Below are 13,884 nucleotides of genomic sequence, written 5' to 3'. Positions count from 1 at the left end.
CGCCGCCGCCGGCAAGCCGGAAAATGTCCCCGGTCTCACTACCCGGCCGCTTTTTGCCCCAGCTGACGACGGGTCGAGATTGAGCGGAGACGCGTGCCTGCTCTTCGGACGGCCGACCCATAAATTACTCACCGTTAATTATTCTGACGCCGCCGAGCCCCATCAGTATTCAAGGCACACGTAGAACGCCGGTAGCACGAAAATTGCGACAGAAAAACGCAGGTCACGATTTATTTGGGGTTTTAAACCAAAAAAGCTTTATGTAGGACACCACTTAGGACTTGACTTAATAAATGGAACCCTTTGTAGGCATATAAATATAACATAAAAGGAACCTCAAGCAATTCACGTTTACGTTTGGTGGTTGTCTTCTCCGCTGAACAGCCCCCAGCGGTTGTCGCACGGTCAGCTGGCGGCGGGGAGCAGTCAGCTGCAGTGTCTGTTGCACGGCGACTGTTCCACCGACTCTTGTCCCAGATACCCTCAGACAGCCCGGCGCCTGGTCGTCAGACCCAGAAAATTCTTCTAGTCCTGTGTCATTGCCCCCCCCCCCCCCCGCCCTCCACAATCGGCATTATGGTGCAGTCTGTGCAGTTATCCCATTACAGCGGGCCATTACACTGGTGCCCATTTGTGTGGCGCGGTGTTATGGGCGCGGCCACGTGGCACGGTCAGGTCGCTCGGTACAGCTGTGACCTCCGGCGGCTGGCCGGCCATGAATCGTGCCGCCGCGCCGGCCCGGTTTGTTTCATTAGCTAATGTCGGTAATCACCAGCCGCAGGCGGTACTCAATTGCAGCGCGACGCGCCAACACGGCCTCTCGTCATTAATCTCTCTCAGCACTAAAAGGAGACTAACTTTGCAGTCGGCTCCGGCTCCACAAGTCAATTATGTACCATCATTGCATGATTACTTCGCAAAAGGACTCTCGTGGGTATCCAGCTTTGCACGAGATAAAGCGTTCGAGCTCTATTAGCAAATCTGTTAGAACTACAACACCAGCCATTACTACTTCAGGAAAATGTGCTCGCTTGAAAGCCTTCACGTGAACTCGTTCCGAATACAAGTTTGGATAAAAGTGAAGTGTAAAATGTTGCATGCAGCCGACGGCCTGACAGCAATAAATCTGTTCCAGCCACAGCAGTCTGATGTGTTCCATTAGCTAATTATTGCGGTCGCAGTTACATTAGTGGGACGGCCGATATTATTCATCTAACTATGCCAGAAAGGCCTCACATAAATTCACAATAATCAGAACGATTCCAGGGGACCCAGAAGTCAAGGAAAGGAGTAGCTCAATACTGCCCATCTTGTCGAAGTCTTTCGCTTGCTTACAGACAGACCTTTCTGTTTGTTTAACTGCTGGGTTTAGTGCCGCAAGGAAACGACATTACTATGCACCCAATATAAGGATGCTTATGTCGCTACGTCGCTACCATGTATCACATCACTATGCTCTTTCTAAGGGCAACAAACGTTATGCGACATTAAGCACCAACCGATCATTGAAAACTGTTTACGACCCTTGTCCCTTAGCATCGCCTGTAACGATTAGAACCGCTGTAACTGCCCAGTGCTCTGTCCTATGTGGCGATACACTCACAGGCTACATTCACAATACCCAGCCTCTCCATACCGTTCATCATATCACAAGCATCCAGCCTGAGCCAGCCGTCTCCTTCCCGCCCCTCCCAAGGCCGCCCCTTTCCGTCCCCTCCGTTTCTTCCATAGCCCTCCCTATCTCGCCCTCTTCCACCTAACCTGAGGCTGCGAAACTCACCTCCGTCTCATGTCTCGCTGAGCCGTCCAAACGCTACACCCCTCTGCGAGCAGTCGTCGAAATCAATACGCGGCTTCTCTGAAACCAAGAGGACACGGCGTTAGCATTACAACTCGGCTCTGCTGGCGGGGGAGCACTGAACTGACTGAGGAAACTTACCCCGCCGGGCAGACTGCGGCGTCTGAGTCCGACAAAGTGAGTTCATTGAGGGCGCAGCACGTGCCAGACACTCGCCAAGAAAGTGCGTGCGACATTGGCAACAGCGTGACCCGACTACACGAGGATGAAATAAATTGTTAATTCAAACTGCATAGCTCATCACCGAGTCTCTAAAGTTAACGCTAGTTCAGATTATCCTATTCATCCTCATGGATGACTACAACCCACGTTGCCGCGCTCAACTAAAACCGGTTATCAGTCTTGCGGAACAGCATAAGTTCAGGCGTTTGACCCCCCTGCCATCTAGCGGCAGTCTAGGAAGCTCCCACTGACGGCGAGATCACGCCCGGTTTTGAGCGACTCGTTTCTGCAGTTAGCGGAAGGACTGCACAGCATCTGATCAGGATCTCTCAAAGACTGCAGTAGCCAATAACTCGCCGGAGGAGCAGAAGATGGCATGCCATCGATGTAAGAACATATCAAGAACATGAAGCAACGCTCGATAAGGCTATCGCAACAGAAATTATAATTTCCCTGGGAAGTTCCGTTCCGATGAACAGCTGGCCTCTACAAGCGATAAGTATAATGAGGAGTGTGATGACACGACTACCCAGCCTCTAACCAGCTCGAGTAAAGCTGATTATAGGTTTCAGGGCGCTAAAACCGAAGCCAGTCACTACAACGATAGTTTCCAGTTATGGTGAAAACCAGCAATAAATGCAAAATATGGGGAATCGAATTATTTCAGCGCAACATTATCGATCGGCATACAAAGCGAAAGCTTCGCCTTCATGGCGCTTTAAACAATAAATATAGATGACAAATTGCATACCTAGGTGTACACAAGCACATGCATCTGGGAAATAAAATAAGCATTACTTTAAGAGAATCTTTAGAGAATCTTTTAACGATAATCTTTCCTCTTAATTGCATAATAATCACCTAATAAACGACCAAGGTTTTCGTGGAAGGGAACAATTTGCAAGCGCTGTCAAGAAGATTGACTTTTGTGCGCGCGAGACTTAAGGTAATTAAAAGAAAGCATTTGAAGAATGGAGTCTTTTTACGACTTAATCTACAAGAACTATCCGAGCTCCGTAGCCGGCTATTCTGTTTTCTTTACAAAGCGCCACAAGTCTCTGGGTTCTTTCGTCAGTAGGCACAGCAAACTTGCACCACTAATTTAGCGCTGCAGCGCGCCCAAGTTGGGCCGAGCTGCGACTCCGCCCCGCAGCCTCTCGTCGCCTCTGCCGACACTCGGCAGAAGGCATTCAAATTGACTTCACATGCAAATTCGCGACGAGGCCCAAAAACTTAATCCAATTTGCCCGCTGCGTCCTCTTCGAAGGATTTGCAACGAGATTAGGGGAGTCATCAGCAGAGAGGAACGCCTCGCTGAATAGAGACGGGCGCCGCGGCGAGGAAACGGGGGCGGTGGCAGTCATCTCGGCGCCGCAACCGAGAATGGCGGTCAAAAATGCTCACACAGCAGCTCGGTCGACTGAACACCACACCTACACGTCCCCACAAAGCTGAAAATACCGGGAGTCAAGGTCCGTGTCGGCGGCAGTATGAATGAAGTGTCTGAATGGCGCAGTGGCAGTGACGGGCACCGGATGTGCAAATTCCCGGAGATCGAGATACATCAAATAGAGCCAGTGAATAGTAATTAGGCGCTCACTTATACATACACCGTCACTCAGTGTATGGAATGAGCAGCATAGCTTTCGTCAACCATTAATAGAAGGGCCTTCAAGAAAGCCGCCACGCATAAGGTTCACCTCTAAAGACGTAAAGCGCGAGTATCAAGAGCGTTGTTATACATATCTTATGTTATATCTCTTGTTATATCTTATCGTTCTTATATTCTCTAGGCTGAGCAGAATCGCAAACCATTTGGATTCTAGCGCGATGTGCGCACTTTCCGTTTCCAGAACTTCTGCATAATGAAGCTTCCTGCGTCTAACGCTGACAACACCTTCCGAGAGCAATGCAACGTAACGGTCCGGGAAACCGCGTTGAGTTGCGGTTGCGACACACGGCTGCTATTTATTTAGGTAGGCATTTATTTTCTTTATTCCTTCCTTTCTGCTCAATTTTTCCAGCAAACTATAGGAATGGATTAACTGTAGCTTCCCAAATCTTAACCCCACACAGACCTTCGAGAGACCAAAAACCGGTGGCGGCCAATTGCGGGAGCACTGAAAATTCACGGCGGCATTCCGTCACTGACCACAATCGTCCCCACTCCCAGTGTTCACGAGCCGTCAGCCACCACGACACCACTGTCAGCCAGTCTGACCAGTGACCGACCAGTGACACCAGACCAGTGACACCTGTCTACGACCGCCCACCAGTCTGACCTCGACCGTCCGTCTCTCTGACACGAACGTCCAGCACTGGCCACAGCCGTCCACCACTGACCACAGCTCAACCGTCCACAGTCCACGGGCCGCCGTCCGTCGCCTGACCGGGCAGCAGTCGGGCAATCCATCTGGCGCGGGCAACCACCGGGGGACGCTCAACGGCAGCCGCGTCCCCGGCCCCATCGGCTATTCATGGGGTGGCTACGACGGCAGCTTTGGCGCCATCAGTGGCCAGTGGCCACCGCACCAGCCCGTGGGTTAGGGTCACTTGTCAAATAGGATCTTTCTCTCCCTCCCTCTCTCTCTCTCTCTCTCTCTCTCGCTCTCTCGCTCTCGCTCTCGCTCTCGCTCTCGCTCTCGCTCTCGCTCTCGCTCTCTCTCTCTCTCTCTCTCTCTCTCTCTCTTCACTCTCTCCAGCTCTTTCTCAAACCTCTCCTGACCTATCACAGCACCCGGTGAGTCACTCACACTCAGCTGACCTCCCCGTGTCAGGTCACGGTTCTTCGGTAGGCCATCTGATGGTTTCGCTGGTCCGATCCGAGCCGGGATCACTCGGAGACAATGGGATTGATTCCAAAAAGCAGGGTCTCCCCTGGCACACGAGGGAGGGCCCAGAGCTTCCCGCAGTCCTCTTACTGCTGACCGCAGAGGCGGGATCGGGCCGGTCTTTCCACTCGAAACGGCGGTTTGTGAGATTTTCCTTGACACGCAGGTAAAGATATAAGAACGGAACAAAAGTCGCTTTGGGAGTTTTTGAATTGCAAAGCGCACTACGGATAAACCACAAGTTGCATCGTTTCCCATCGCAAAATACAGAAGGCAATACCAGTAACCCACCAAGAAAAAAAAGCTCAAGGCTTCATCCGCAACACCAAACTGTCCAAATATTTTAGCAGCCGCTGCCATTCAAAGGCCATCCGAAAGAAGCCGAACAAGAATTTAATAGACATCGGCGTGGCCCGCCCGCCTCGAGGCGGCAACAGAAGCCAAACACGCTCGCGCCTGTCAGGCGCACCTCCCCCCGGTGCTTAGGTTCTCTCTTCAGACCAACTTTGGCCCGTGAAGGCGGCGCACAAGTCTTCAGTGGGTAGCAGCGGAGTTTTTGCCGTCGGGCGCCGGCACCTCCGCGGTGCTGTCACAGACAGGTGGTGGGCCGGCGCGGCCGAAAATGGACCTCCGCTGAGGCAAACACAGCCAGCCACTGGCAACTTGTTTGCGCCGCTGCGCCACGGATTGACAGAGGAATGAGCTAAGTTGGAGCTTTCTCAATGAGTCCGGAAAGTGCTGCGCAAACAGCTTTAGCAACAATTAATCGAGGTTTAAGCGAGTTTTTCACCTTTGGTGCGTCAAGATTAAGTGCAGTTCAGAAAAATAAGTGCGCATTAGGTGCGATGTTACACAAACTTAGCATTATTGCAATGTTTTGGGCTGATGGGAATTATTCAAACTTGAACGATAGTCGGTTGCCAAGTTACTTGAAGTGTTAAAAAATAGAAAGATTCGAAAAAGGGGATGTCTGGCGTATAAATTTTGCCTTTTGGCACTATTCCTCGGACAGAGCGATACAAAAACTTTCCCTGAGACAGAGGAACACAAAAAACGTGAAAGCGCCCATAGCAAAAGACAAAAAAAAATTGCGACTGAAAAAAAGAACAACACATCTCAACACAAAAAAAAAACATATACAAAGTATAGTGAGAACATGAATAGCTTGCAGCACAGGGTCTCATGTGCTTAGATTCACGTGAAAGAAGTGCTCGCTAGCACTAACCATCCTTCTCTATACACCATACCACGGCCGTCGCCGACGGTTGTTTCCTTTTAATTGGGCCCAGGGTCGCTAACGACACGTCGGCCATGTGTAAGAGCTAACGGCCAATTACAACCACTCAGTGGGCTGGAAGTGGCCTTTTCGTCTGCCTTCCAATCAGGAGCGGGTGGCGCCGGCCGCGGTGGGTGCCGCTCAGCCCCGTTATCCGCCCCACCAGCCGGCCGTTACTGCTCGTCGGCCAATAGCGCCGCCAAGCGTCAATTTCGACGGCCGCCTTTGTGTCCCCGGCGGGCAGCAGCCACACCGGGCGCGACACTCGCTCCGGCAGACCGGGCGTGCCCCGACGGGCGCGACACTAGCGGTCCGGCAGACCGGGCGTGCAGCTGAGCCCGCCCTCAGCCCTGCCGTCACTCATTCAGCAGCGCGACGCATCCGATTAATTCAATTAATACCGTCTCTAGCATCCATAAATTAGTATCACAAGCGCATATCAATGATTTAAATACTCCGGCCCTCATCCACCGCTAATCAGTACTATCATGCGCATGAACTTTCGCACGAACACCGAACAATATAGGTATAGGTACTGGGAGAAGTGTATAACATATGCAACCCCAGCAAACAGCCCCTCCCACCCTGTAGCCAAATATGTACACTCGAAGTGGGCGGGAGTACCGTTTCCGGACGCCCCCAGCGCAGCCAATGCAGTGGTGCCTAAATCCGACCTCAAACGGCCGCCACCAGAGCATCAGGAGCGGCTAAATCCGACCCCAGAGGGCACCCACCAGCGCATCAGTAGTGGCTAAATCCCAGCGAGCGGCCGGCCAAATAAAGCCCAGTCGGAGGCACTTCAGCACTGCCCCGGCGCCGGACTGCCTCAGATGAGCGGCGGTGGGGGAGGGGGGGGGGGGGAGCGCCGGTGTTGCAGAGGGGAGTGGGAGGGGAGAGGGGGGAAGTCTGGACTGGCAAGTTGACAGTCACAAACGGAAATGGCTGATGAGAGTGGTGAAATAATTAACCGCCTAACAGTGAGATCAAAAGGGAGCCAAGAGAATTACTCTCGATATGTGATAGCTCAGCACGTTTAACATTGATGAAGCCTACTGTTTTATTATGACAGCCTTTGTGGTCGTTTCAAAGCTAATTCCGAAAATTCAAGCAGTGCAAGGATGTAATTCAATATCAAAGAAAGAACATGCACTATGTGCATTCAATGTGCAATTGCATGTGCATACAATATGGGTTCATGTGACAATGGCACGCTTGTTGAACTCACGTTTGCAACTCATTTCGCTTATCGGGATAAGCGGAACTTTTCGAAGAACTCCATCACAGGCAGTCTCCGTGTGACGAATGACGCTAACAGTGACGGTGTCTGTGACGGTGACGGTTCGGCTTGTGTTGTGACGCCGACTGCCCTCTAACACTGATCGCTAAAGCGACTGTGACTTCTCCATGTGTGTGACGATGACTTCCCTGCATGACGGTGACGGTACTGTTAGGAGGAACGGAGAGATGAGCCGTTAATGGCAACTTCGACCGGCCGTCTCATTAGAGACAGCACGGCGGCGGACGACCGGTCGATCGCCTCGAGCTAGAGGTCGTGGATCGAGGGTCGAGGATCCGGAATCATCGGTACGGGGGTCAGATGAAAGAGGGTCAGATACAGGGTGAAAGACATACGAGGTTCGGGTACGTAAAGTTAGGGCCAGGGGAGGCATACGTTTATATGTTCAGGATTCAAGAGTCGAGGCGATTTGGGCGTGGTTGGGGTAGAAATTGCATGTGCAGTTAGTTGTGGTCGACATTGGACTGGGTACGTCACGAGGCCTTGAAGAGAGACGGCTAAATGCGTTACAGGCCAGCCCCAAACTGCTTTTAGCTCTTAATCCCTGACGTCAGAGGACAGGCGGTGACCATTCCGTCCATTAGGGCAGTGATCGTCCCACGACCTCGCCCAACCCAGAACACTGAACGCCGAACGGGTGTCCGAGCGGCGGACAAACGCGAGTCCCTATATGTCACGAATTCACAGAACCCCCCACTGAGAGCCACGTCATGGGAGACGCGCCACCGGGCAGCCAGCCCGTGATCGCAGCTCTCAAAGGAGTAGACAATGAATCTTATCAACTTCATCGTGAGTCTCTACCAGAGAACGGTAGCCGTGTCTGACAACATCACCTGATTGCCGATAACCAGCCTTCGACCGGCGCGGAGGTCTCCGATCGCCAGCCGAACTCGACCTCTGACCTCGACCGACGGTCATCCTTTACCCCCTCCCCCCGCAGAGGTCGGTCGTCAGTCACAGAACTCGGCTCGGACGGTCCATCGGTCACCAAGGTCGTCAGAACGACCGACGGTCAGTCATGGGAATGGGACCGGAGTCGATCTGCGCCCGGGAAACGGCCGTCTCCTTCGATTATTGACCAGAGAACGCAACGGCCAGAAACCATTGTAGAGAGAACGGTGTAAAATATATTTAAGGAAGGCAACAGACAAATCTAGAATGAATAAAGACGACTGGCGACCGGCGAAGAAAAGAGAAATGTGAGGATATAAGAAGATAGATAAAAGACGCCGCACGCCTGTCTTTATTCCTTTCAAGTCTACAGGTCCTTTCAATGTGTCAGAGTAAATCGAAACGTCTGTTGCGTAATCGAGACTTTACACATCTATATACGTCAAATCCATCATACTCATCTGCTTTAGTACTGAGCGCTCGTAAATGCAGTCTAGTTGCTGCTTTCAGCTCGTTCCAAAGTTCTGTTCCGTCTCAATTGGCATTACGACTTAAGCTCCAAAGTCGTGTCGGGTTCATCGAGATAGGTCTAGATAGTGCAACCACCAACCGCCAAGCCTTGATAGTGGCATGTATTGTATATAGCAGACCTATGAGGGTCCTCAGGGCCAGTGATCAAGGACCTAGGGCCGTCCGGCGACATACCCACCTTCGATCTATCGATCCCAGATGTCATTCCCTTTTATTGCCGAGCGGTGAGTCGGAGTTCGACGGGGAGAAGTCGGGCACACCACAGACGGAGTGTCGAGGCCGTCGCCGCGCCGGGCCAGTCATAGCCGGACGGACAGAGGCCATTCCGGAGGTTATCTGCGGACATTTCACGGCGGAGCACCATTGCGCGGCGCGGCGGCGCTCGGAGCCGCTCGGCTGGCGGCTCATGATCGGCCACCCCCGGCCGCCACTGTCCCATTCAGCGGCGAATTTGGCGACATCGACTCGGATCCATTTCAGAGCCGCACCCAGAAATGGCGTCCTCACAGCCTGGCGGCCTGACAAAAATATACTCGAGCACGCCCTAACCCTTCTCTTAATCCGACTGGGATTCTTCCGTCCAGCGCGGCATATTTATTCCGTCAGGATCATCCAAAGACGGCGCAGTCGAGAGAGAGGAAAGAGCCGGCGGCTTTGAGTCGGCCGCCATTATCTGCTGCTTGTGAGACAGCAACACCGGGAATAGTTCACACAGAGGCAGACAATAGAATGCATATTGCATAATGTGCCCGGAGCGTCTGAGGGCGGCTCAGTCCCGCTGCCGCCTCGATAGATACGACAGAAACTGACAGGAAGGAGGAGCTGATTGATGGAAGGGCAGATGGGAGCCGGCGCAGTCGGAATGGCGCTCGGAGAGCCGGAAAGACAGAATGGCAGGCGGGAGAGAGAAGAGTGGCGGCATGAACAGACCGTCAGCGGAACGGCAGAACGAAGAGCCGGAATGAACAAAACGACAGAGATGAGGGCTGGTATGGATGAGCCAAACAGCAGACGGGAGAGCCGGTATGGACGGAACGGCAGATGACTATCCAGTATGGACAAAACGACAGACGGGAGAGCCGGTATGGACAAAACGCCAGAGGGCGAGCCGGTATGGACAGAACGCCAGAGGGTGAGCCAGTATGGAAGGGAATGCCAAACACCATAATCCTGAGTTGGTAAACACAGAATGGCAAATGAGAGCGTCATGTCCGCAAGTACGACCTGCCGATTGCTCAACATTTCCGATAGCCGCCTTTGGTACCCGGGTCCCGAGGCCATTCTTCCTTGTCATGCCTCACCTTCGGCCGGACCTGGGGTAATACCGGAAACCGCAGCCCCCTCCCCCGTCCCCCCAAACCCAGCATGGCTTCCCGACACCACCCGGGTACCCCCCCCCCCCCTCCCCAGCGTGGTCCGATAGCGGTGAATCTGGGTCAAATGCACCAGCTTGGACCGTTTTTGCACTTTGCTCCTGATTAGACACAGAGCAGTGTGGCGCGGTCGCCCCCGCATCGGACTCGGCGAGCACACCGGGCACAGCACGCCGGGCACAGCAAGCCCGTCCGACGGCGCGCGGAGCGTGCTGGGAGCTAACCCGTGGGACCGGGCAGGTGGGGACGGTTAGGGCAGGACATTGGGAAGGTAATGAACAAACGGGGACACGCAGGCGGCTGATGAGGGGAGAGGACATTCTGGTGGAGCGGACCGTGCGGATAGACAGGTGCCTGTCTGACGGATTATTGATCCAATCCAACTAAATGCCTCTGTATTGGGACGATTGAAAAGGCTTAGCAGTTCAGGATTACCTGAGCCGACTGCCACAAATTAGATTGATCATAAACACTATTAAAATTTCAAACTCATCTAGCAGCTTCCGGTAGTTCTGGCTCTAAACTCCCATCGACACCTCGGTTCATTTCTTGGCCATGAGTATTTCCGAACGATCGTCGTCACCGACATCGACATCCTCGTGGCCTCGGAGGAAGCCCCGCACCCCGTCGTCCGGTGCCGCCGATCCCGTGAGCCCACCCTCCGGCCACACCTGACCAGCACGGTGCGGCGGTATCTGAGGAACGGCCGGCGTTCAGTCGCCTCTGGAAGCCCCACGAGCGGGGACACGGGCGCTGACCCGCTTCCTCTGACACGGAAGGTGGCACTACCGACTCCGGCCGGGCGCCTCATGGTGACAGCGGTCAGCGCCGGTCAGCAGCCCGGTCAGCGGCGTCAGCAGCCGTCAGCTGCTGATTGCTGACATCAGCCAGCCGGTAATCCGCGAGTTTGTTACTGTCTTCTAGCCGTACAATGAGGCGTAAAATGTGCAATGAACGGAACTGTTCGCTATACCAAACAACAAACTAAATCACCGAAGGTGAGCGTCACTGTATTTGCTGTATTCGCCGATAAAAACAGGTCGGTGGTCACATTAGATATAAGCTACTTTGGATTACGACAAAGGACTCGATGGTTTTAAAATGTTACCGCAAAGATAAGACATCATACGATAACAATGGATCGTTTTGATCGGCCATTAGATAGGAATGCCGATTCTTTTACAAATGTTACCTCTTCAGGTCGCAAGAATCAATAGACGCTCTTTCGACATTAATCTTGACAAAATTACAAGAATTTCGCCGTAAAATATGTATCAGTAACATCTCAGTCATTGTTGTAATTAAGGAGCTAATTTCAACAGCAACTTAAAACACTTTGGCCTAAGCTGACCAGTAACTAAGTTAGGAATTAAATGCAAATTAAGGACACGCATTGGAAATAAGGACCCAGACAAACATTTCTGAGCAGTGAGCTACACGGGAGTACGTCAGCTCGCAACCATAGAGCAAACATTATTATTGTCTTCATGGTATTTTGTGCCTGCAAAACAAGTCGGTACTTTGTGTACATACAATGTAGCCTGAAAGTGAACAATAGGCATTTGAAGCGGGATTGTCAAATATGGATGATTGAGCGATTGCATTGTGAAGCCAAGTAAATTTATCACAATCAGTCTATCCGATTATACATCCCGAAAAATCTGAACTGCCTCATAAACGATCATAGATGTAATCTGATTATCATTGTTACAGCGACGGCCGAAACAGGACTTCCTCCACAATCAGGGCTTGACGTCGGAGGTCACTTTACCATTTTGTTCTGTAGCTGAATAGCTAATGAACAGCTCATTAAATTGTCCAATTTTTAATAGCCGCACAAGCAGCAGGTTGTTATGTTGAGAAAATGTTAGGTTGCATGATACCCCGAGTTTGGTTTACAGTGCTCCACCAGAATCATGAGCCATCAAAATCTAGGCCAACGTAGTTACCAGCAACGTCACCAATGAGCACCAATGCTGCGTCTCCCATCATTGCACCATAGCAATGGCCATCGCCCACCCAATCCACCTCCCCACCCCCCGCATCCCCCTCTCCCAGCGGCCCGCGCTCCCACGGTAGCTGCCGGGAAAACTGGCGAGTCCGTCCGCGATCGCCGACTTTCCGCGTCTCATACCGATGCCGCGGGCGGTCGAACATCGCCACCGACTGGGGACGTCGGCTGTCCGCGATTTTCCGCAGTCGTCAGCAGGGGAGGGGAGGGGGTGGCTGCTGTAATACGGCGGCGGAGCAGCGAGCGACCCGCCCCTGCCCCCGCTCCCGCGACAGGCGGGGGACGGAGTGGGGGGGTGGCGCCGACCGTGCACTCTGCCCTCTCTCATGGTGGGGAGGGGGAGGGGAGGGGGCGTCGCCGCCAGCTGCTGGTCAAGATGCGCCAGGTGGCAGACGGGACGGGTCCGCCGCCCGGCAGACGGTCCCCGCCCCCCGGGCCCGCCCTGCCCCATCCCCTCCCCTCCACCACACAGACTTGGACTGAACGCGGGGATGACCGATTCGGGGTAATCCCGATAGCATAGATCGGTACTCCCAAAGACGAAATATCGGTCAAAAATGCTACATCGATAGGCACGAAGTGTGCAAAAATGGCATAATTAGACACGAGCCTGAGTAACATTTGTGAGCCAGAAGCTTGACGGACGGTATTTTCCATCAACTGGCAGTCGCCATTACGGCTTCAATATGCAATTCAACATCTTTTGATGGGCATTGGGCATGGCATCACAGTGCAGGCGGCAGCCCGTAGTCCGTACGTTACACTGCCCCGTCTCCGGAGCCGCGAAACAGTGAGTCTTATCAGCCCAGGCGGGGACGCGATAAGCATATCAAACATGATAAAGAGAACCAATGTCAAATGCGCAGCAAACGGTCTTCACCTCAGCAACGCGACTGAACCCGGCGCGTAATGCGGTACTACGTGATAACCTTGCGCAATGTCTGTAAGATGAGAAACAAATTCAGGCGCTAACAAATAACGACACACATCAACATATTCTATCGGATAAACCGGAGCCGGGTCAGCCAAGGTTGTAGGATGTTGCCGCCTTTTATCATGCTCCTCTTCTGCAGACATTGACGGAAGGCCTGGGCCAGCAGCACCCACTTATGCCTGTAGCTACCAAACAGGGGTTTATTGGGTTCAACATTAAAACTTACCTGCAGCTGGTCGCTGGGGTCTGTCTCTGCTGCGGCGTCCCTCCCGGTCTGCGCTATCGCCGCACTATCAGCCCACAGAGCACAACCACACACACCACACCCCCCCCCCCGCCGACCGCGCCACACTGCCGCCGCCGGGCGCGCGGGGCGCGCGCGGAACCGTTTTCCCGCGCTCTGCCCACCTGTCACCTGCCGCAGTGCCGCGGCGCATGCGCACTGAGGAATGTGCCACCGCCGCTCGGTAACAACAATGCCGTACCTTGTTTAATGTTTTCATATATTTATCATCTCATTTGGACCTGGTACGGATCAGGAGAGGGCGCCTCGATCCAACAGGGGATGCGGACCGCGCAATATTTGTAAATGATTCCCAGATAAAATCTGTAACGTAACGATCATTACAAATACTGCATTTTTATATTCTACCTAGGTATATAAAAGAAGCCTCGTCATAGAGCCAAAACACATTCGTTTTATTTGTCAACGATGAACGA

General features: G+C 52.9%; 1 protein-coding gene across 1 annotated transcript in view; it reads right to left on the bottom strand.

Annotated features, from left to right (window-relative positions):
• The window catches only part of LOC122392920 (leucine-rich repeat-containing protein 24-like), a 47,793-nt gene extending 34,270 nt beyond the window's left edge, over nt 1-13,523 (bottom strand). Inside the window, exons 1-2 of the mRNA XM_043388282.1 lie at nt 13,391-13,523; nt 1,781-1,858 (exon numbers count right to left, since the gene is read on the bottom strand). The gene's annotated coding sequence lies outside the window, so the exon portion shown is untranslated. The remainder of the gene's footprint in view (nt 1-1,780; nt 1,859-13,390) is intronic.
• Between the last annotated feature and the right edge of the window lie 361 nt (nt 13,524-13,884).

The sequence above is a fragment of the Amphibalanus amphitrite genome, unplaced genomic scaffold (assembly GCF_019059575.1).
Source record: "Amphibalanus amphitrite isolate SeventyFive unplaced genomic scaffold, NRLGWU_Aamphi_draft 000506F_arrow, whole genome shotgun sequence".
Taxonomy (NCBI): domain Eukaryota; kingdom Metazoa; phylum Arthropoda; class Thecostraca; order Balanomorpha; family Balanidae; genus Amphibalanus; species Amphibalanus amphitrite.
Note: the sequence above shows the minus strand (reverse complement) of the source record. Positions and strands in the feature narration are given on the sequence as shown.